We start from the raw sequence: 24,677 nt of genomic DNA, 5'->3' as shown, positions 1-24,677 counted from the left end.
ATTGAAATCATCCGAACAAAAAACTGAAATGCAGAGTCGGCGGTTTCGTTTTGCCGATGTGCTCGCCCCTCTTTGTCTGCCAGCGGCTAAGTGAGTTTCTCTCTCCTCAGTGGTCTCCCTTTGGCTTTCATTCAGCTTCATGCTGTAGCCTCGTTTTTCTTTCTTCTTCCGACTCGTGAACTTGGGGCCACCTTGCCGGCTCTTTGGGCTTCATGCTGTAGCCTCGCACTTCCGGGCCGGACAGACAGACAGACAGACGCACACACTTCCACGTGTAGACGTATACAGTAAAGCCTTGGATTGCGAGTAACTTGGTCTGCGAGTGTCTTACAAGACGAGCTAAAATTTTTAATACATTTTAACTTGATAAACGAGCGAGGTCTTGCAATACGAGTGGTACGTCTACGCTTTGTCTGCCGAGCGTCACGTGATCACAACTGAGCCGATGGGTCTTCTCTCTCTTTCTCGCTGTGGGATTGTGGGTACTCGTCTCCCCTGCTCGGTCTCAGTCGGTGTGCCTCACTCATACAGTCAACATCCGTACACGCTGTCCCGCACGGGCGTTTAGGGAGCGGCTTTAGGAACCCGACGAGCGGTGTGAAATCGCACGTCAGGGGATGACAACAACAACAACAACATTTATTTATATAGCGCATTTTCATACAAAAAATCATACAAAAAATCACGGCAGTGTACTTAACCGCTCTCTCTTTGTCCATCTATCCATCCAGTTTCCAACCCGCTGAATCCGAACACAGGGTCACGGGGGTCTGCTGGAGCCAATCCCAGCCAACACAGGGCGCAAGGCAGGAACTAATCCCCGGGCAGGGTGCCAACCCACCGCAGGATCTCTCTTTGTTCTGACAGGAAAGACGAGAAAACGCCACCGTGAATACACCCGAAAACCCGAGCCAGCAGACCAAGCTACTTCTGGGTTCCTTCCTTCCCTCTGGTCCCCCAATGATGACGTCACTACATCCCATCTTCCTCAGCGGCTCCTTTCCCAGCATTCCCCTTTCCATTTCCATCCCCACACCATAAAATGTGCACCGACCACTGTACCATTGTCTGTACTTGAACTTTCATGTCTGACCAGTATTTGCAAACGTCATTTCTTCAGTTATGGGGACGGATTCCCCAACTCTTAAACGTGCTTGTTGGTGCTTTCTTTACAGCGCGTATGCTGTGTACTATAGCATGGTGACCCCGTGTGTGTGTGTGTGGTGTGATGTGTGAGTCCCCGTCCTGCACCCTAAAACACGAGGCCGAGTCTCAGTACTTTAGCAACACCGGCTTTATTCAGCGTGAAACAGGAACAGCGCGTTATTTATCATAGCGGGGTCTGCCACTCTCCTATACACCGGGGGGGCAGGTTAATGGCCAAGACATCCTGTGACCTGCAATTATAATGTCCCGTACATCACCCATTGACGGCAGGCTCTTATAGCACGACTGCGATCTTTTTCGATTCGCTCTTACGGCGAACTGCTACAGCGCTGAGAGCCTTGCGGTTGCTTCGGGACAGCTCTTCTACTTGTCGTCCCGTTGTGGGGGAATCCCAAAAGAGTTTAGAAACCTTATGGGGCGTAAAGCATTTTATTTTATTTTGTGTCCAAGTGTACTGACTCTTCAGGCAAAAGCAACTGTCATTGGAGAGGCTCCTTGTTAAAGTCGCCTGAAAAGAAGAAGATTCCAGTGAGACGGCAGATAGCAGGGATTCCGTTAGTTAGAGTGAAAGTCGACGACACGATAACCCTCCTCCTCTTCCTCCTCCTCCTTTTCCTCCTCCTCCTCTTCCTCCTCCTCCTACTCCTCTTCCTCCACTTCCTCCTCTCTCTCATCTCCCTCATACCAGCCAAAGGTAAAGTGCAGGTTCATTTGCTTAATGTATTTTTACTTTATTTTTTGTATTAATCATTTTTATATGAACATTTTTGGCTCGTAGAACGAATCATCTGAGTTTCCATCATTTCTTATGAGAAAATTCACTTTGATATTTGAGTGCTTTGAAAAATTAAGCACATATCCGGAATGAATTACACTTGCAAACTGTATATATAGCGCTGCTGCCTCGCAGTAAGGTGGGTTCGCTTCCCGGGTCCCCCCTGTGTGGAGTTTGCATGTTCTCCCCGTGTCTGTGTAGGTTTCCTCCCACAGTCCAAAGACATGCCAGTGAGGTGCATTGGCCATCCTAAATTGTCCCGTGTGTGTGCTTGGTGTGTGTGTGCGCTGCGGTGGGCTGGCACCCTGCTCGGGATTTGTTCCTGCCTTGCACCCTGTGCTGGCTGGGATTGGCTCCAGCAGTCCCACGTGACCCTGTGTTAGGATATAGTGGGTTGGATAATGACTGACTGACTGACTATATTGCCCAAAGTACTGGGACCCCCCCCCAACCCCCCGGTGTTCCAGTCACTTCCATGCCCACAGGTGTATAACATCGAGCACCTCGGCATGCAGACTACTGGCTTCTACAAACATTTGTGACAGAATGGGTCACTCTCAGGAGCTCAGTGAATTCAAGCCTGGTACCGTCATAGGATGTCACCTGTGCCATTTGTGACATTTCCTCGCTACTAAATATTCCCCAGTCAACTGTTGGGTGTCATAAGGGTTTACTGATGATGTTGTTCATTTCTTTCAGTCTCGTCCAGACTATGCATAGGCTGCAGGGCTTGAGATCCCACTTCTGACACCATTGTGTGACAATGAGCAAGTCACTTGTCCTGCACGTGCTCCAATTAAAAGAACAGAAGAAATGTAATCGATTGCATCTCAAATGGTTTACATCGCCTTGAACGATGGGGTAATAAAATGTAATATAAATGTTTGTCACATCGAAGCACATCATAATAACAGCGCAGTGGCCTGAATTATTATATACCTGAGTCGTCATTTAAGTGGTTTGGCTACGTGTCACTGCTTGATCAAGAGTGTCCTCTGTCAGAAAGGCGCTATATTGCGCCCGACCCGGCACAGACTTGACACAGGAGGCATGTATAAAATACAAATATTTTATTATTCTTCAGCTGGAGGGCACGTCTTCCCCGTAAACCCCCCAGCCACAACACAGTCCCAAGCACTTATAACTACCAGTACAAGCACAGCCACTTCTCCTTGGCACCACCACTCCTCTCTAGCAACCTTGTCATCCTCCTCCACCCGACTCTGGCCCCTGAGTGGTGGTCGCTGGCTCCTTTTATAGTTCACCTGGAAGTGCCTCAGGTGCTTGATCACCGAGTTCCGGCGGCACCACCAGGTGGCCACACGGGCTCAGGAGTCCCAAACACAGCACCCCCTGGTAGTACCCAACAGGGCAGCCCCCAACTCCAGTTCCCAGGGAGCCCTGTGGAAAACCCAGGCAATACTCCAGCCCAGGGGGGGGGGTGGCCATCTAGCGTCCAGGGGGAGGTATTGCACTTTCCAGGGCTGCACCCCCTGAATATAATGTGCAGGGGCGTCCCGGCTGGGCATGGATGCCAGCCGCCTGCCACACCTCATTTCCCAGTTTCTCCGAAATGTTGCGTGCTCACGGTTTGGAGTTGCCATTAACTACATGCACGTTCTCCTCTCAACGTTCGTGCGGAATCTTGTGCATGCGCTCTTTGCGCATACTCAGGTTTTATAAATCAGACCCCGGGGGTCCTGTGCTTAGTCCTGGCCTACAAAACAGACCCAGCGGTGCTAGAGAAGGCGACCAGGCTGATTATAGAAGAGTGAGGTACGAACAAAGAGGAATGAGAGAAGGAGCCGAACCTCCACGGTGTAACCAAATGGAGATTGTGGGATACAGCCTGGACACAGACAGGTAGACATCGCTTTTTCACCCAACACACGTTTATTTACAATATGTACAGCACAGTGAACACACACCCACCAATCACCCCAAAATCCAGGCCCTCAACAATGCCTTTCTCCTCTCCTCCGACTTCTCCACTCCCAACTCCTGCCTTTGAATGGAGGGACGAAGCCCCTTCTATAATCACATTGCACTTGAATGACAAGTGCAAGGCATATGTCTATGTGATATGCTATTTGTTAAGGGATTCATAAAAGCTATCTTAATGTTTATGATGCACCATTTGTTGGAATAACAAATTCAGTGCATATGTCTCTGTTATATGCCATTTGGTATGGGATTCATTAAAGCAGTGTTAATATTTGTGATGCGCCATCTGTTGGAATAATAAATTTAATGCATAGGAATATGTGATGTGCCATTTAGTATGGGATTTGTAAAAGCAGTGTTAATGTTTGTGATGCACCATCTGTTGGAATAACAAATTCAATCCATATGTCTATGTGATATGCTGTTTGTTAAGGGATTCATAAAAGCTATCTTAATGTTTATGATGCACCATTTGTTGGAATAACAAATTCAGTGCATATGTCTCTTGTTATATGCCATTTGGTATGGGATTCATTAAAGCAGTGTTAATATTTGTGATGCACCATCTGTTGGAATAACAAATTTAATGCATATGAATATGTGATATGCTATTTGTTAAGGGATTCATAAAAGCTATCTTAATGTTTATGATGCACCATTTGTTGGAATAACAAATTCAGTGCATATGTCTCTGTTATATGCCATTTGGTATGGGATTCATTAAAACAGTGTTAATGTTTCTGATGCACCATCTGTTGGAATAAAAAAATCAATGTACATGTCTATGTGATGTGCTATTTGTTAAGGGATTCATAAAAGCTGTCATAATGTTTATGATGCACCATTTGTTGGAATAACAAATTCAGTGCATATGTCTCAGTTATATGCCATTTGGTATGGGATTCATTAAAGCAGTGTTAATATTTGTGATGCGCCATCTGTTGGAATAACAAATTTAATGCATATGAATATATGATGTGCCATTTAGTATGGGATTCGTAAAAGCAGTGTTAATGTTTGTGATGCACCATCTGTTGGAATAACAAATTCAATCCATATGTCTATGTGATATGCTATTTGTTAAGGGATTCATAAAAACTGTCTTAATGTTTATGATGTATCATTTGTTGGAATAACAAATTCAGTGCATATGTCTCTGTTATATGCCATTTGGTATGGGATTCATTAAAGCAGTTTTAATGTTTCTGATGTGCCTTCTTCTGGAATAACAAATTTAGTGCATATGAATATGTGATGTGCAATTTAGTATGGGATTCGTAAAAGCAGTGCTTGTGATGTGCCATCTGTTGGAATAACATATTCCACATCTCTGTGCTATTTGTTAAGGGATTTCAAAAAGCAATTTTATTGTTTATGATGTGCTATCTGTTGGAATGACAAATGCAATGTTCATGTCTCTGCTATATGCCATTTGGTATGATGTTTGTGATGTGCCATTTGCTGAAATGACAAACGCAATGCAAATCAGCTGGTGTTCTCTTCCCATGTAAAATTGCTGCCAGCAGTCATCCAGTCTCCATTGGAGAATCGCAGACGCAGTGGACTAATGGTGTATGCTGAAACTGTCCATGGTGACCCATCAAAAGACACTCAGCAAACCGGATGTGACCCTTTCCCATTCAGTATTATTATGAATCATGACCCCTCGAGATACAAATTTGAACAACACTCAAACCTATGCCCTAGACTTTTGAATTCTTTACCTGTTCATGTTATGTCTGCCTAAACATTGGCAGATATTCAATGTCATCTAAAAACTGTTATGAGCTTCAGAGTTCCTAAGTACAAAAAGATCCTCATTGGCTGAGTTTGCTCACTAGAGGGGGAATAACCATCAAACCCCGGGCTAGTTATGCAAAAAGGCAACAAAGAATCTTAGCACCTTGGTCAACAATTGTTGCTTTTAAAAGACGAGACGCACACACAAACATGCCAATGCACTCAAGGGCACACCTACACACACGCTGACTCGTTTCACTATGGTGGGATGTGGGCATGGCACCCTTGGCGAGCAGTATATGAGAACATTAGAGCAGAATCACGAAGAACAGGCCATTCAGCCCAACAGGCTCCCCAGGCCCATTTGCTAATTTCCCCAAAGTAACGTCCAGTGGCTGGCCGTGCCGTTTTCACTTGGCAGTGGTCAGTGCCCTGTAAAGCACTTTCATGCAGAGCTGTAGAAATGAAAGATCTGTCAAATCTGAGCCTATCATTTCACACTTTTCATAACAGACAATTTCCATGTGCTTCATTATGCTTGGATATTGAATTAGAAATCCCCTTTTCTAGATGCTGCAAGGAGCTATAAAGATTCCACTGTGAGATCATAGCTGACGTGATTGAGAGAACTCAGTTTCCCTTTTTTTCTCTTCTCCTGGCACTGCCAGAACACCTTCTGTCTTCTCCGACCGCTGTGCATTACCAGGACCCCCGACACTGAGGTGTGGCAGAATTCCAACAGGCTCAAGTGGTTGGGGTTTGGGGGGGGGGATTTGTGTGAAGTGCATTTGACTCAGACAGGGCGTGGTGGGCACTTTGAGGTCCAGACACTACAGCAGGTTATACGTCACCGATTAGACAGAACAATGGCGTGTAAGCCCACCTGGAGGGCGGAGCTCGAGCCACAACTGAGGGCAGAATGAAAGGATAAAGTGGGCTTCTTGTTTGTGCCGCACTGAGGGAGCCAGAAAGTTGGTCAGGTGTGAAGTCGTGTGCAGGCTGTCAGGTGGGCATCCAGGAGATCCAGCCATTCATCTCTTTATTTTCATTCTGCCTCTCCCTGAATGAGGGTCTCACGCTCTTTAAACATTTGAAGCCTGTGACCCCCCACCGCATGAGCAGAGGTCACACTCTGCCAGCTCTCCATTCTGGACATTTAAAAGATGGCTTAGATAGATAGATAGATAGATAGATAGATAGATAGATAGATAGATAGATAGATAGATAGATAGATAGATAGAGCGAAAGGCACTATAAAATAGATAGATAGATAGATAGATAGATAGATAGATAGATAGAGCGAAAGGCACTATAAAATAGATAGATAGATAGATAGATAGATAGATAGATAGATAGATAGATGTGAAAGGCGCTATATAACAGATAGATAGATAGATAGATAGATAGATAGATAGATAGATAGATAGATAGATAGATAGATGTGAAAGGCGCTATATAACAGATAGATAGATAGATAGATAGATAGATAGATAGATAGATGTGAAAGGCGCTATATAACAGATAGATAGATAGATAGATAGATAGATAGATAGATAGATAGATAGATACTTTATTGATAGAGTGAAAGGCACTATATAATAGATAGATAGATAGATAGATAGATAGATAGATAGATAGATAGATAGATAGATAGATAGATAGATAGAGTGAAAGGCACTATATAATAGATAGATAGATAGATAGATAGATAGATAGATAGATAGATAGATAGATAGATAGATAGATAGATAGATAGATACTTTATTAATCCCAAGGGGAAATTCACAAAGTGCCCCCCTCTGACGGGCGTCAGTCACCAGTGGCACAGTGGCAGCCGCTCTGTAATTGAGATTAAGGCTGCTGTCCTCTGTTTATGCTAAAATTAAACACAATCCACCGTGTTAAGTACATTGTGATGCATTTTCATGCGCTGCATTTCACTTCAGACGTGTTCTAATTAAAGACACGCCTGTCAAATGGTCAATCGTTTTTCACTACGTCACTCAATGTTCATGTCAATTTAAAATATAATACAAAAGCATTGTTTCACGTCAATTAGTTTTTCACATAGGGCCATGTAGGTGTGGATAGTTTTTTTTTTTAAATAAGTTAAATATCCACTTAAAAACTGCATTTTGTGTTTACTTGGGTTATCTTTGTCTAATATTTAAATTTGTTTCATGATCTGAAATATTTAAGTGTGACAAACATGCAAAAAAATAAGAAATCAGGAAGGGGGTAAATACTTTTTCACAGCACTGTATCTCTATATATTGGGAATAAGGCGCTATATAGCGCCCGACCCGACACAGATTGACACGGAGGCACAGGTAAAATAAAACAAGTATTTATTTTTCTTCACCTGTGGGGCACATCTTCCCCGTGAACCCCACAGGCAGTACACAGTCCCAATCACAGCGCCAACACCAAACAGAACACTCTTCCTCTTCTCCACCACTCCTCCCTGGCAACCTCGTCCTCTATCTCCCGATTCTGGCTCCTCAAGTGGTTGCTGCTGGCCCCTTTTATAGTTCACCCGGGTCTCAGGAGTTCCAGCTGCAGCACCCAACAGGGCTGCACCCAACTCCAACTCCCGTGGAGCCCTGTGGGAACCCGAGGCACCTCTCCAACCCAGTGGGGAGGCCATCTAGCTGGCCTCCCTGAAGATACAGTGCAGGGGCGTCCCGGCCGGGCATGAACCCCAGCTGTCTGCCACAATATATAAAATCCAACATCTGTCTGTCCGCTTTTCACGAGAGGACTACTTCACAGATTTTTTTCTAGAATTTGCTTGAACATTCCGGTTGATTTTGCGACTTCTCTTGTTGCACTAAGAATCAGAGTTCGCTTACACCAACGATTTATTACCGTGAAGTGAAGAGAGAGGCTTTGGGCCCGGGGAGGAGGGGGGGGGGGAAGCGTGACGTCAGGAGTGGGGAGCCGGGCAGGGGCCCTCCTTGCTGTCCTGTTTCACTTCTACGCAGGTGAAGCCGTGTGGGACGGCTAGTAAATATATAAAAGGGGTTCCACAAAATGGATGAGTGATTAAATGTATGAATATGGGTTCCCTATAATGAATGGGCATCCCATCCAGGTGGGGTCCTGTCCTTGTGCTTGATGCTGTTGTAATCAGAATATAAGTTTAATATGTCACTGTGCTCTGTGCAAACATTTTAAATTTGCTTTTCTTTACTTTCTACTCACATGCACAGCGGAGCACAGGGGCTCATCATTTAGAACTGCTAGGCAAAGCATAAGACAAGACAGATAAAGACAGCTGGGGGAACGTGCAGTCAGCATGACTTTGGATCTTCTTTTCCTTCTTTGGAATTGTATTATTCATATACAGTGCATCCAGAAAGTATTCACAGCTCTTCATCACTTTGTCCACATTTTGTTATCTTACAGCCTTATTCCAAAATGGATTAAATTCATTTTTTTCCTCAGAATTCTACACACAACACCCCATAATGACAACGTGAAAAAAGTTTACTTGAGGTTTTTGTAAATTTATTAAGAATAAAAAAATTGAGAAAGCACATGTCCATAAGTATTCACAGCCTTTGCTCAATACTTTGTCGATGCCCCTTTGGCAGCAATTCCAGCCTCAAGTCTTGTTGAATATGATGCCACAAGCTTGGCACACCTATCCTTGGCCAGTTTGGCCCATTCCTCTTTGCAGCACCTCTCAAGCTCCATCAGGTTGGATGGGAAGCGTCGGTGCACAGCCATTTTAAGATCTCTCCAGAGATGTTCAATCGGATTCAAGTCTGGGCTCTGGCTGGGCCACTCAAGGACATTCACAGAGTTGTCCTGAAGCCACTCCTTTGATATCTTGGCTGTGTGCTTAGGGTCGTTGTCCTGCTGAAAGATGAACCGTCGCCCCAGTCTGAGGTCAAGAGCGCTCTGGAGCAGGTTTTCATCCAGGATGTCTCTGTACATTGCTGCAGTCATCTTTCCCTTTATCCTGACTAGTCTCCCAGTTCCCCACAGCATGATGATGCCACCACCATGCTTCACTGTAGGGATGGTATTGGCCTGGTGATGAGCGGTGCCTGGTTTCCTCCAAACATGACGCCTGGCATTCACACCAAAGAGTTCAATCTTTGTCTCATCAGACCAGAGAATTTTCTTTCTCATGGTCTGAGAGTCCTTCAGGTGCCTTTTGTCAAACTCCAGGTGGGCTGCCATGTGCCTTTTACTAAGGAGTGGCTTCCATCTGGCCACTCTACCATACAGGCCTGATTGGTGGATTGCTGCAGAGATGGTTGTCCTTCTGGAAGGTTCTCCTCTCTCCACAGAGGACCTCTGGAGCTCTGACAGAGTGACCATCGGGTTCTTGGTCACCTCCCTGACTAAGGCCCTTCTCCCCCGATCGCTCAGTTTAGATGGCCGGCCAGCTCTAGGAAGAGTCCTGGTGGTTTCGAACTTCTTCCACTTACGGATGATGGAGGCCACTGTGCTCATTGGGACCTTCAAAGCAGCAGAAATTTTTCTGTAACCTTCCCCAGATTTGTGCCTTGAGACAATCCTGTCTCAGAGGTCTACAGACAATTCCTTTGACTTCATGCTTGGTTTGTGCTCTGACATGAGCTGTCAACTGTGGGACCTTCTATAGACAGGTGTGTGCCTTTCCAAATCAGGTCCAGTCAACTGAATTTACCACAGGTGGACTCCAATGAAGCTGCAGAAACATCTCAAGGATGATCAGGGGAAGCAGGATGCACCTGAGCTCAATTTTGAGCTTCATGGCAAAGGCTGTGAATACTTATGGACATGGGATTTCTCAATTTTTTTATTTTTAATAAATTTGCAAAAACCTCAAGTAAACTTTTTTCATGTTGTCATTATGGGGTGTTGTGTGTAGAATTCTGAGGAAAAAAAGAATTTAATCCATTTTGGAATAAGGCTGTAACATAACAAAATGTGGAAAAAGTGATGAAGTGCTGGGAATACTTTCTGGATGCACTGTAAGTGAGGGGCTGCACATGAAGGAAGGGTATAAAGCCTTGGCACATTGCCCGGCACACCTTTGGAGTGATAACGATCCTGAAAATCCTTCCAACGCAGTGGCAAAAATGGGAGACTCTACACACTCCCGAACTGGGTTCTTGTCATGGCTTCCTTCGTCTGTTATGCAGTGTAAGACGTCATTAATGAAAGCTAAGTTATTTCTCCTATGTGATTTCATAGCGCTGTATCACTAAGGGAGGGGTATCGCCTTCTTACCTTATATCTGTTTAGTATCGGGTTATGTAACACGCTGTAATTACAAAAGAACTCATTCCCACAAGGGAGCTAGCGCCCCCTGCTGGATACAGCTATGTCAATAAGCGCCAGCCTCCCACAACCCTAAACGTGAATGAAGAAGGCTCAGAAAGTAAACGGATCACTGAGTGCTTTCAGTTATGTGTGTGCCATGAGGTTGCCCGGTGATCGACTGGCATCCCAGCCCAGATCAGTACCCGCCTTTCGCCGAAAGTTCTCTCCTGAAGTTTTGAAAACTTAAAATTGGGTCAAATATTTGTCAGAAAAATGGATGGGTGAGTGGGTGAAGGTACAATAGAGTCAGCGTGATTATGTTTAAAAATGAATGCCCCTTGTAATGGACTGGCATCCTGCCCAGGCTTGGGTCTCAGCTGGCTAAGATAGGCTCCGGCTCTCTAGCTTTTGGAATTTGGTTTCTGAAAACCAATGAATGAATGACTGAGTGCGCGAATGAATGGATGTGCTTTCATGTGCTCACCTCGGCTCTCCTCCTTACAGACCACAATCTGGCTGAAGATTTCATAACACGCAAGCAGAAAAATATGCAAAGATCCCGAACAACCCAAAGGGAGGAACATTTCTTGTAGGAAGTGAAATCATGCCAGAGATGTAATCTTGATGATTGAAGTGAAAGATTTTTCACAAGCTGCAATGAGTCGAGAGCCGTCAGGTATTTGTACCGTTCATAAAAAGAAGCCATCTATCCAGACATCAAAGTGTCAAGTGGAGTCTCTCAGCGAGGGGCGAAGGCGCTCAGATCTGACATGCGCTTGTGAGCAGACGATGAAGGAAATGGAGTTCTGGTTTGTCTCTGCACTTTGCGCTTTCGGCAAAATTTAAAAAAGGAACACGGGCACAGGTTTAAGACAGGCTGCCACGAGGCAAAGCCCTTGAAGACCCCTCAGCTTTATGTCCTCACAGCAGCAGATGGGTAACAAAAGTCACAATTGTACCTGTGACTTGGGATTTGGGGACAGTTGTATCCATAAAAGGAAGCAGTCGGCCTCGTTATATGCGGCAGTCACAGAAGATCAGAGTTCCAACGGCTGTGCCCTTAAACGTCATTCCACTCCAGCATTCGAATGTATAATAATTTTATAGAGCGCCTTTCAATAGACAACACCATCCCAGGGTGCCGTGCACCTTCTTGAAAACCTCATTTCATTGTGCTTTATAGACACTAAAATGGTTACCAGCTGTCTGCATAAAATTAGAAGCACAGGAGACCGCTGGTTTGACTTTGTGTTGTTCACGGGGTCCCGAATGAGGCACATGACCTGCATTGTGAGGGAGCGTCAGTTACGGCACTACGGCCACGTGGTGTGATTACCCGAGGGTGATCCAGCTCATAGGACCCTCATCGTTGAGTGGCTGGACCAGGCCAAGGGGGACGTGCACGTAAGATAGAGGGTCATTTCTGGAGGGTGGGACTGGACCGATTGTCTGCCTGGGGGGTTGCCAAACAGGATCTCAAACTGTTTCGTCGTGTGGTGGGTGCGTCAAGGCACTGTACCAGTGAATGCTCCTCAACCTGACTTGACCTGACCTGACCTGACACGCTGCTGTGCCCAAGAGGTCACTAATGGCCTGGATCTTTGGTTTTTATCGGGACCCTCGCAAGCCCAGACACTCAGACCCCTCACTCAGTCTCTTGAGACCCCCATCAGAGCCTCCATTGACTCCATGAAGATCACAGCATCGTCAGCAAAGTCAAGATCAGTGAATATCTCTTCACCAACAGATGCTAAGGTGCTATACTTAATCCCAGTTTCCATTGATTGACTATGTGACGGTGGGGAAGTCACGTTTCTTGTCAGGTCAGGTTGAGGAGCAAGCACTGGTACAGAACGTTTTCACACCCACCACACGACAAAACAGTTTGAGATCCTGGTTGGCAACAAAGGGCAGACACATCAACAACAACAACATTTATTTATATAGCACATTTTCATACAAAAAGTAGCTCAAAGTGCTTTACATAATGAAGAAAAGAAGAATAAAAGACAAATAAGAAATTAAAATAAGACAACCTTAGTTAACATAAAAAGGAGTAAGGTCCGATGGCCAGGGTGGACAGAAAAAACAAAAAAAAACTCCAGAAGGATGGAGAAAAAAATAAAATCTGTAGGGGTTCCAGGCCACGAGACCGCCCAGTCCCCTTTGGGCATTCTACCTAACATAAATGAAATAGTCCTCTTTGTAGTTAGGGTTCTAACGGAGTCACTTGATGCTGATGGTTATACAGACTTCTGGCTTTTAATCCATCCATCATTGTTGGAACATCATGGTGCTTTGGGTAGATGGTGGTGGCACAAGCCACCACCAATAGGACACCGGAAAAGGAAACAGAAGAGAGAGTAGGGGTTAGTACAAATTTTGAATGAATAGTTATTATAATGAATTGGATATACAGAGTGTCAGGATTAAATTACAGTGAAGTTATGAGAAGGCCATGTTAAAGTAATGTGTTTTCAGTAGTTTTTTAAAGTGCTCCACTGTATTAGCCTGGCGAATTCCTACTGGCAGGCTATTCCAGATTTTAGGTGCATAACAGCAGAAGGCCGCCTCACCACTTCTTTTAAGTTTTGCTCTTGGAATTCTAAGGAGACACTCAGTTGAGGATCTGAGGTTGCGATTTGGAATATAAGGTGTCAGACATTCCGATATATAAGACGGGGCGAGATTATTTAAAGCTTTATAAACCATAAGCAGAATTTTAAAGTCAATTCTGAATGACACAGGTAACCAGTGTAGTGACATCAAAACTGGAGAAATGTGTTCGGATTTTCTTTTCCTGGTAAGGATTCTAGCAGCTGCATTCTGCACTAGTTGCAAATGATTGATGTCTTTTTTGGGTAGTCCTGAGAGGAGTGCATTACAGTAATCTAGCCGACTAAAGACAAACGCATGAACTAATTTCTCTGCATCTTTCGATGATATAAGAGGTCTAACTTTTGCTATGTTCCTTAGGTGAAAAAATGCTGTCCTAGTGATTTTATTAATATGCGATTTAAAATTCAGATTACAATCAACGGTTACCCCTAAGCTTTTTACCTCCGATTTGACTTTTAATCCTAATGCATCCAGTTTATTTCTAATAGCCTCATTGTATCCATTATTGCCAATCACTAAGATTTCGGTTTTTTCTTTATTTAATTTGAGAAAGTTACTATTCATCCATTCTGAGATACAGGTTAGACATTGTGTTAGCGAATCAAGAGATTTGGGGTCATCAGGTGCTATTGATAAATACAGCTGTGTGTCATCAGCATAGCTGTGGTAGCTCACGTTATGTCCCGAGATAATCTGACCTAATGGAAGCATGTAGATTGAGAAGAGCAGCGGACCCAGGATAGAGCCTTGTGGAACACCATATAGAATATCATGTGTCTTTGAGTTATAATTACCACAACTAACAAAGAATTTTCTCCCTGCCAGGTAGGATTCAAACCAGTTTAAGACACTGCCAGAGAGGCCCACCCATTGACTAAGGCGATTCTTAAGAATATTATGATCAATAGTGTCAAATGCGGCACTCAAATCTAAGAGGATGAGAACAGATAAATGGCCTCTGTCTGCATTTACCCGCAAGTCATTTACTACTTTAACGAGTGCAGTTTCTGTGCTGTGATTTGTTCTAAAACCTGACTGAAATTTATCAAGAATAGCATGTTTATTGAGGTGCTCATTTAACTGCATAATGACTGCCTTCTCTAGAATTTTACTTAAGAAAGGCAGGTTAGAGATGGGTCTATAATTTTCAAGAGCAGAGGGGTCCAGTCCCACCCTCTGGAAATGACCCTCTATGTGCCACAGCCAGGTGTTATGTGGGTGCCTCCCTTGGCCAGCCACTCGGGTCCTGTAAGCCAGATCACCCTCGGGTAACCGCTCCACGTGGTTGTAGTGCCGTAACTGACGCTCCCTCACAATGCAGGTCATGTGACTCATTTGGGACTCCGTGAGCAACACAAAGTCACACCAGAGGCACCCAAGGACCCTCTAAAGAGACCCACATGAAGGAGTCCAGACTTCATCTCAGGTCACTGGATAGCGGCCATGTCTCACAAACAGGGAGCACCGGGACTCTAAACACTTGGACCTTCGTCCTTTAAGATATCATGAGCATCACACACCCCTTTATGACCTCATGACCCCTCATGCTCTCCCAATCCATCTACTGACTTCATAGGAAGAGTCACCAGAGTCACATGAATGTCCCTGCCGAGGTAAGTAAACCTCTCGATGAGGTCGACACTCTCTCCGCAGACAGACACACTGCTGATGGCTGTGCCCAAGAGCTCATTAAAGGCCTGGCTCTTGGTTCTTATCAGGACCCTCGCAAGCCCAGACACTCAGACTCCTCACTCAGTCTCTCGTGACCCCCGACCAGAACCTCCATTGAAGATCACAACATCGTCAGCAAAGTCAAGATCTGTGAATCTTTCTTCACAGATGCTCCTAAGCCGCTGGACCCCACTACTCTACCCAACACCCAGACCATGAAAGCATTGACCAGATTTGGAGCAGAACACACCGCTGATGGACCCCCAGAATCAACTGGGAAAAACACAGAGGTTCTGCCTCCGCTCTGCACAGCACTCCCAGTACCAGTGTACAGGCCGGCCATGATATCCAGAAACCTCGAGGGGATCCCGTGAACCCTCAGGATGTCCCACAGGGCAGCTCTAATGGCAACCTGCTTATAATTCAGCTTTCTTTTCCGGGTTTTTCCATGGTGGCGTAGAACCTGATCAAAGTCGTGTGCTGTGTGCCTGTGATGTCTGAATAAAAGTTGGAGAGCCCAACTTCCCATCACGAGACCCACTGCGTCGAATCCTCTTAAGGCGGAGCCTAAAAAAACAACAAAGAACTACTAAGGTACATTTATGTGAAGTTGAAGGCCCAGTGTGGGCTGGGTGGTCTTTTGCCAGCAGCTCTAGTCATGGTGTGCTAAACTGAGGTTGTGAGTCTTTGAAAGCTGAGACCGAAGGGGCATCTCTTATAGTAGCAGGCAGACCAGTCCACAGTTTAGGGGTCGCCTGTAACTAAAAGCTCGACCTCCCACTGTTGTTTTATTAATCCTTGGAATCCTAAGCAGACCGGCATCTTGAGATCTTAACGTACGTTCTGGTTTGTAAGTTTGTAAGTTCAGATGAGTAAGCTTTACCTCAGACATTTAAGGTAATTAGGTTACATTAGGTAATGGTGGGCTTGGCTTAATCCTTGGAATCCTAAGCAGACCAGCATCTTGAGATCTTAATGTGTGCTCTGGTTTGTAAGTCATGATAAGTTCAAACAAGTAAGGTGGACCTCCGCCATTTAAGGCTTTACATGTTAAAAGGAGGATTTTGAAATCTGCCCTAAACTTAACCAGGAGCCACTGTAAGGATTTGAGACCTGGAGTGATGTGTTCGTATTTTCTTGTTCTTGTAGTAATTCTTGGAGCAGCATTTTGGATTAACTGGAAGTTGATTAAAGAACAACTTGAACATCCAGTACACACTGCATTGCAGTAGTCAATCCTACACATCTGTAGGATGCGACATTTCCTGTAAAGCCTTTACGTTATCGGGATCGGCTTTCAGGGAAAAACCAGGTGGATAGATAAATGGCTTCATAGATGGATGATTGGGTAAATTCATGGTGTGACCACGAGGGGCGCCACCGAGCCCCAGACAGAACATACCGGTGGAGGTGCGCCTGTTTTGTTTCAAACTGCAGCTTCCTCAGCTCCCACCTTTGCTGCCATCCATCAATGCCAGGGGTTTCCCACCATGAAGCTAAGGATACAGGTAGAGGAACCGTTCCCGCACACCTTCAAGTTAAGCAGTGTGCCCCTCTGAGGTGCGGACCCTGAACTCGCCACACGTTCTTCGCAGTTCACTCGGCCCTTAATCAGTAACTCCACTTTAAAGTGGGACGAGCTCACAAAAGGTCGGCAAACATGGAGAAAAAAGAGGGGGAGAGAGAAAGAAAGAAAAAAGGAAGCGGGCGCCTTCTAATGATCCCCGACAAAGTCAAAGCGGCACAAATGAGCGCGCGGGCCGACTGAGTGCCGAGTTTCGTGTGCGCTGATTGCCGCTCGCAGCGCCGTTTCGGTGCCCGGCCAGGCCTTTGTAATGATTTCGGTCGGCGGTGTTTGTTTCGCCGGTCTGCTGGATTGATCCTCACAACAAAAGAGGCTGATTAAAAATACTCGGAATGCCGATAGCGTCTTATCATCAGCATCTAATTAATATTTTAAGGATGATATTTTCACAAAGTCAAATTGCGATGCCCAGCATCTTGGCAGGCTGCTTATTCCCGGTGTACTGAATGTTGTGAATCAATAAAGCGGCTTTGGACTGCGGACGGCAGAGAAAATCGCTCAAGGCGGACACGCACTAAGCCTTTGCTTTTATTCGTTTTTAGTTTTTATTTCTGCAAAATGAGCAAAAATGAGCAACAGAGATAGATGGATAAAGATTCAAAGATGGATTGATTGATGATTAAATTAATATGTTATGTGTAACCACAAGGGGGCCCCAAACCTCAGACATAATATTACCCAACACAACTTGGGTTCATATAAAGAATATTTATTTGTCAGCAACACATTCCAGTAATTACAAGAATACAAATGTGATTGATTTCTTCCTTCGTGTTTCCAGGAGTGTCACCTGCTGCCACCCAACTCTGAACCAGGCAGCAGGTTCCTATTCAAGTAAGACCCAGGAATGCTTCCGGTGTCACCAAAGTGCATGTTGGGAACACTTCCAGGTCACTTGGAATCCAATATTGTCCTCCCCTGGAAGCACCCAAGAACCCCAAAAGGGCTGCACTCCAATGCCCATGCAATCCTGCGGGCATCCGGATTGGGATCAGCCTTGAGGAACACCGCCCCCTACCTTCTGTGGTATGAACTGCTCCCGGTACCCACATTCACCAGGTCCATTCTTTATAGTTCAATGCCAGCCAAGATGAACATTACAGGGCCTTCTGGCCATTTTGTGTCTTCACTCCTGCAGTCTTTCCATTATGGCATCTTGGCCAGGAAAGAACTCAAGTCTCCATTCCCGGTCAGGATGCCCGTCTGTCCTCCACGGCACTTACATAGGATTAAACAATTGATGGAGAGATTAGATTCAAGGATACATTCAGTGTCCCGGCCGGCCGTCACACACTGTAAATTTAAAAACAGGTCCGTTTAACGGACAGACGGGATCCTCCCGAGCTCCTGCAGAGGTGCATTGCTGATGCGTCCCTTGTGTTTGACGTATTCTTTGTTTGAAGCTCTTCTGATGGTGCATACCGTTAAAGGTGCTATATAAAATAATAGTGCAGAGGCCGGTGAAGGGTGGGCTGCTCTCCTTTCCAGGTTGTTTGCTCTCTTGGGTCCGATGGTTTCAACTCCCTTTGGTGCCATATTTATAAACAGTGAATTTAGGAGACAATGGATGGATGGACGGATGCCATCTTATTCCTCAATTTTTAATTTGTGTTTTCTTACATTTAAGCTGATTTGCTTTCCAGCTTGTCATCTTCTGTTGATTTCCATGAGTCATTTGCTTCCTTGCTTTGTATAGCGGCTTGCAAGATCAGCGACCCCTATGAAAGGCGCTATATATATCAACGTTTGCCAGTTGCTTGATGTCACAATGCCTTGGGAATGGAAGGATTGTGGGAGAGCTGAGTGGGTGAGAAATGTAATCAAACAGAGAGAGTGGCAGCCTTTTCAGCAGCTTGTGAATTTCCCCTTGGGATTAATAAAGTATCTATCTATCTATCTATCTATCATATAGTGCCTTTCATATCTATCTATCTATCTATCTATCTATCTATCTATCTATCTATCTATCTATCTATCTATCTATCTATCATATAGTGCCTTTCATATCTATCTATCTATCTATCTATCATATAGTGCCTTTCATATCTATCTATCTATCTATCTATCTATCTATCTATCTATCTATCTATCTATCTATCTATCTATCTATCTATCTATCATATAGTGCCTTTCATATCTATCTATCTATCTATCTATCTATCTATCTATCTATCTATCTATCTATCTATCTATCTATCTATCATATAGTGCCTTTCATGTCTATCTATCTATCTATCTATCTATCTATCTATCTATCTATCTATCTATCTATCTATCATATAGTGCCTTTCATATCTATCTATCTATCTATCTATCTATCTATCTATCTATCTATCTATCTATCTATCTATCAGTGCCCTGCGGCTCATGTCATCCTTTATGGTGCCCGCCTTTCTTGGTGTCAAGCCTTTTTTCTGGGATTCCTTGTGGTGGGCTGGCCTCATACAGTGATGAACATGGGAAAGTATGGGAAAGGCGCTATATACATTAATTTCAAGCACCTTTGGTAGTAAGCACCAAATACATTTAAAATGGATTATTTTCCATTGAATTGGACTTCTTTTTTGTGTGTGCCCCGCTGTCATCTCCATGCCCATTTGCATGTCCACAAATGGTGTGTTGTGTCACATGACTGATCCGGTGCCAGCCACTGTCCCTTGTCACCTCACAACCCCACACTTTGGTACTCAAAAGCTGGACTGCTGGCCCGGGATGTCATGTGACATCCCGAACACACAGGTGACACCGCTGTAAGTGCTGGCCTGAGCCGTCTCCGGATGAGTGGGTCACCCTGGCAGGGATTCATATCTCTGTTGCTGTAACGTTCACCTCTTATGCCAGGCTGAAATTTTTCGGCCTTCAACTTCCAGCACATTCCTTGCAAATGCCGAGTCCGACAGTGTGATTTGTGGCTCTGGTGGTCCTGATCCTACCGATTACGCCGAGCCGAGAAACACTTCTCACTCAGACTGCAGTTGGCCTGCGTGACGGCAGCCTTTCTCGACACACACCTGTTCCTTCAAATGCTCGCGTGTTGGAAACCTCCGAATGGATGGATGTGCTCACATAAAGCTGCGGAATCGTCTTTCACTCATCTCTTCTGCTTCTTTAGACAAGATCGGTGGCAGATGTTAGGCATCAGTGCCATGGGTTTATTATAAATGGGCAACAAGTGTGACGGATGGATGTACAGTTATCTCTGGAGCTGGCACGATGCGGCGGTTACAGAAACTTTTCAGATCAGCATAGCAGCTCATTAAAGGGGAATTTCAAAGGACAAATCCACCCGCTGAGCGAGCGTGTGACGTACTGGCGCCCCCTGCAGGTTGGGTTCCTGCTGTGCCCTTTTGCTTGCTATATGAGGCGATTGGCAGGGTATTGAAGGTTAATTATCAAAAAATCACAATCAGGCTTCATTTACAATCCCTAACCACTCTTTCTTATGCCAGCTTGTTTATATAGCGCCTTTCAGTCGTAAACGTCGTCTCCTGCCCATCTACAAGTGCAAGTCTGTGTTACAACTGTTTACGTTTTTACTGTTTAGGCAAGAAGAGGACTTGCTCAGGTGATGGAGTGAGTGGGTCAGGGCAAGAACTTTACCCCCTAGCCCACTCCGCCTACATGCCCAGGTTTCTCAGTGAAAGGCACTATATTCATCAAGAGTGGCCAATTCATTGATGTCTCAAATTATAAAATGAATTGAGAAATGTCTCAAGAAGCAAGCATGAAGTGGAAAGAGCCCTGGATGACGTCCAACAGTGCTCATTGGCTCTTACTACTTTCCATTATATAGTGCCTTTCAGCAGTAAACATCATCTACAAATGCACATAAGGCAATAGACAAGAAAAAAAGTTTGGGGACGGCCACCCAATATACTGAAAAATCAGCAAAATTACTAACAGGATGATAAATATGGTGGATAGGAAGAAAAGGGGGAGTTATGGCGGCCAGAACGGGAAGATGAATTCTGGGTACCGGAAGTGATGTCAGTGGGCGGTTCGGTAGTGATGTCACTGAGAGGCAGGGACACAAGAGGAGAGAGGATCAGATGCGAACGCCAACCCCCCAGTCCTGGCTGATAATACATTCATTTAATTCATGTGCACAGGTAGACGGCAGACAATCCAGACCCCAACCACGAAATGACTCGAGACAAAACGAATAAGTGCAGGTAACCCAACAGAAGGCAGACAGACAGGAACTTGAAACACAAATTTCAAAAGACACCTGCCTTCCCTTTGGGTCACCGGCCCCTTTTTTTAAAAGCCGTGCTGACCTCCTTTGACCCCAACAGCTCCTTGCACCCTCAGCAAAAGACCAATCACAGCCACTGCAGGGACTGCTGGGAGTTGCAGTTTCAAATTCTAGTAGCGCCGCTACAATATAAGACCACCCGAGCCTGTCACCTGTCCCCCATTGCACACGTGTGTGATGACAACAATAATACAATTGTTTAGGTGTAGTTCTGGGTGCCATCCTGGATCTTGGTCTCTGCTAAAAGTTGCCCCACAGCTTGATTTGGGATAATAGCAGACCTGTCATTCAAAGCAAAACCAAGCCAGGATTAAGACCCCCATAGGCCCCTGGATGACTTGGCTCCTTAAGACAGTTCATCGTACTTTTAATGATGCAGTACGGGGAACACCTGGTTGTTCAATGCTGCCCAATGTATCCCACTTTTCCATTTGGTCCCCATGGGCATAAGGGAGATTGGATTTGTAAATAGGACCTTTGCCATCACGGGCACCTGGGCGCACTCCCAGAATGTCCTGCTGGTGGATCGCCCCCTGACTGATGCAGATTATTGATGAATTTATGATCTCTTGTTTGGCAGGTCCGTCTTAACGCATGGGCATGCTGGGCAGCTGCCTGGAGGCCCTGTGCTAATCTCTGTATGTTGTGACTTGCGTAGGTAGGGGCACTGCTTTGCCCGGGGGGCCTGTAATGCTGTTAAGATGGCCCTGTTGGTCGAGGTACTCAACCTTTTTTTCTTGGCGCACCACCATCAGGAATTGAAATACTTTAAAGTATTGGCATTTTCTATTTTATTTTAAATTGGTGAATGCTGAACGCTTACTAGGCACAGCTAAAAGTGGCATTTCTTTAGAGCCCCTCCCTAGTATTGCATTTGGTCATTGTGGGGGTCTGTGCTTTTCACTTTTCCATGTATATACCAAAAGTTTTTTTAATTAATCATTTTATACTAAAAGCAGTAATGTGAGTTGATATGGAATAAATAAAGGCAATAATCTATAAAACGTATAGTTACATATTGTCATCGGGCGAGGGAAAAGAAATGTTGGGGTGCCAATCGGGTCACCCACCTTAATAACTGAGATGTCCATTGAAATAAACAGAAGAAAAGGCACAAACTGATTTGAAATGCATCTGGAACAAGGGGACTCACGCTCTGCAGAGTGGTTACGGGTTCAAGTGACAAGAAGACACCTAGCGCCCGCCTTCAGCCCCAAAGTGGCTCCGCCCCTTCCAGTCTGGACCCAATAAAAACGAGATGGCAAAATAAAAAACACATACAAAGGCAAATGCAGAAGAAGCCTAAAGAGAAACGTTTTCAAGTATCAGGAAATCTTGTGGCCAAACTCTTAGAGCTCCCCCTGGTGGCCCCAAGTGGCCCTGCATGCCTGACTATTATTTATTTCAACTGACCAGATAGCAACATTTATTTCTCTAGCATGTTCTCATATAAATGACGTAGCTCAAACTGCTTTACAAGATGAAGAAAGAAAAGTATATATAAAAAATAAAAATGTAAAAATAAGATTAGGCAATACTAAGTAACAAAGAATAAAGTAATGTCCGATGGCCAGGAGGACAGATGTCCCATTTTGTTCAGGGACAGTCCTGCTTTTTTAATATCACATCCAATAATTTAACTGGATTATGTTTAATTTTCTTTTCTGTAGCTTTTTTGTTCATTTGTGATGTATGAATTAATAATCAATTTTATTTTATTTTTGTCAGTTGTGGTGTATGTGGTGTAACCTGTTGAGGGCGCCACTGAGCCCAAAACTCAAGACCCAATAATACCCCATCACAGTCATGGGTTCAAATAATGGATTTTTTAATCCAACACACACACCAACAGTGAAACACAGCCGAAAACCCATTAAACATAAAGCTTCTTGCCTCCTTCCGCCTCCAGTTGCCCTCTACCCCGTGGTAAGGCAGCGGGCTCCTTTTATACCTGACATTGAAGAGCTCCTGGTGACCTGGCATGACTTCTGGGGGCACTTCCAAGTTTGTTTGTCCCCCAACAGTGCCCCCCTTGCTGCACCCAGGGACCCTCATAGGGCTGAAATTCTGGACTCCAGTTCCCATGAAGCCCTGTGGGTGGAGAGTGGTACTGATCCTGGCCTCCAGCTTCTGCTTGTCCATCCCCTGGCACCTTCTATTTCATCCTGAAGTCAAACCGCTGTCCAGCCGGGATGCCACCGTGGCACTCACCGTGGGTAATCTGTTTCTCTGATACGCCATGTGTTTTGTGGGTGGAGCCTGGAGAGGAGGGGCCACCATTACTTCACCACTAAGGAACCGCCCCCCAGTCTATAAAGGCAGGCTGGGAAAGTGAGCTCCTTGCACATCATTGGAATGTGCTCTGGTGGTGTTGGTGTGGAGTGTTGTATTGTAAGTGTTGCCCTTATTCCGATATTTTATTATTATTTATATTATTAGGCCTAATAAGGGCTATTCGGACCTTTTTGTGGAGCAGCACGCCACTTCTTCAAAGCCTTCCTTTAGGATGTCCAGTACTCCCTGGGGTTGCCAGTGTGGAATTAGCCTGATTGATTAACCTTTGGTATTGATGATTAGAATGTATTAGTATTGGATAAGTTGTTTATATGGAAAATTTTAATTTATGGGTCAATGCATAATCAATCAAGTTAAAGCAAAACGTGTTGCAGTAGGTGGCTTCGGGTCACGTTAGAGTTAAATATGAAAAGCTTGTGCCTGTTTCTTCCAAATAGCTAGAAAACCAGCCTGTGCCCATTAGCTCAAGATAGATAGATAGATAGATAGATAGATAGATAGATAGATAGATAGATAGATAGATAGATAGATAGATAGATAGATAGATAGATAGATAGATAGATAGATACTTTATTAATCCCAATGGGAAATTCTCAAAGGCCACTTGCTTTTACTTCTAGTTGTTTGGCCTCTGCCAGTCTGCCCACCTGCCTGCTCAGACAGTAGCACAGGGTGATGACAAGCCAAGGACAGCGTGTTCTACTAGAAAACCAAGCGCCAGTGTCTTAGGCATGCAGCTGGTTAAAGCTTTAGCCTTGAGGGAGGCTTGGGCAAAAGGCAGCTATTCATTTAAGTGTCCCAGTATCTTATGTGGGGGTCCTCCTGATTCCAATTTAAATGGTGGGAAACGATTGATAAAGAAGTCTCAGCCACCTGCACAGGGTAAGGAGTGATGTGGGCAAGTTTCGGTCAGATGATGGACATAAGGTCAGGTGATGGGCATTAAGTAATGATGGGCTTGGACTTTAGATAATGGTGGGCTTGGACATTTGGTAATGGTGGGCTTGGACTTTAAGTGATGGTGGGGTTGGGCTTTAGGTAATGGTGGGCTTGGATATTACAAAACAATACAATTTATTTTTGTGTAGCTCAAAATCACACAAGAAGTGCTGCAATGGGCTAACAGGCCCTGCCTCTTGACAGCCCCCCAGCCTCGACTGTCTAAGAATACAAGAAAAACTCCCTCAAAGAGAGGTTGGGTGTGCAGTGGGTGTCAAAAAAAAAGGGGGGGGGGGGGCAATACAATACACAGAACAGAACATAAGTCATCCTCAATACAACAGAATAATGCAATAGAAATATTACAAGTACAGAGCAGAATTACACAGTAGATGATATCCCATAATAGGATTCGGATTTGTTCA

The 24,677-nt window shown here is 44.8% G+C and overlaps 1 protein-coding gene across 1 annotated transcript in view; it reads left to right on the top strand.

Annotated features, from left to right (window-relative positions):
- pigg (phosphatidylinositol glycan anchor biosynthesis class G) overlaps positions 1-24,433 on the top strand; it is a 1,234,979-nt gene extending 1,210,546 nt beyond the window's left edge. The window contains exon 13 of the mRNA XM_051929903.1: positions 24,421-24,433. The gene's annotated coding sequence lies outside the window, so the exon portion shown is untranslated. The remainder of the gene's footprint in view (positions 1-24,420) is intronic.
- The last annotated feature ends 244 nt before the right edge of the window (positions 24,434-24,677 follow it).

This window comes from Erpetoichthys calabaricus, chromosome 7 (genome assembly GCF_900747795.2).
Source record: "Erpetoichthys calabaricus chromosome 7, fErpCal1.3, whole genome shotgun sequence".
Taxonomy (NCBI): Eukaryota; Metazoa; Chordata; class Cladistia; order Polypteriformes; family Polypteridae; genus Erpetoichthys; species Erpetoichthys calabaricus.
This window is presented reverse-complemented; position numbering and strand designations above follow the sequence as displayed.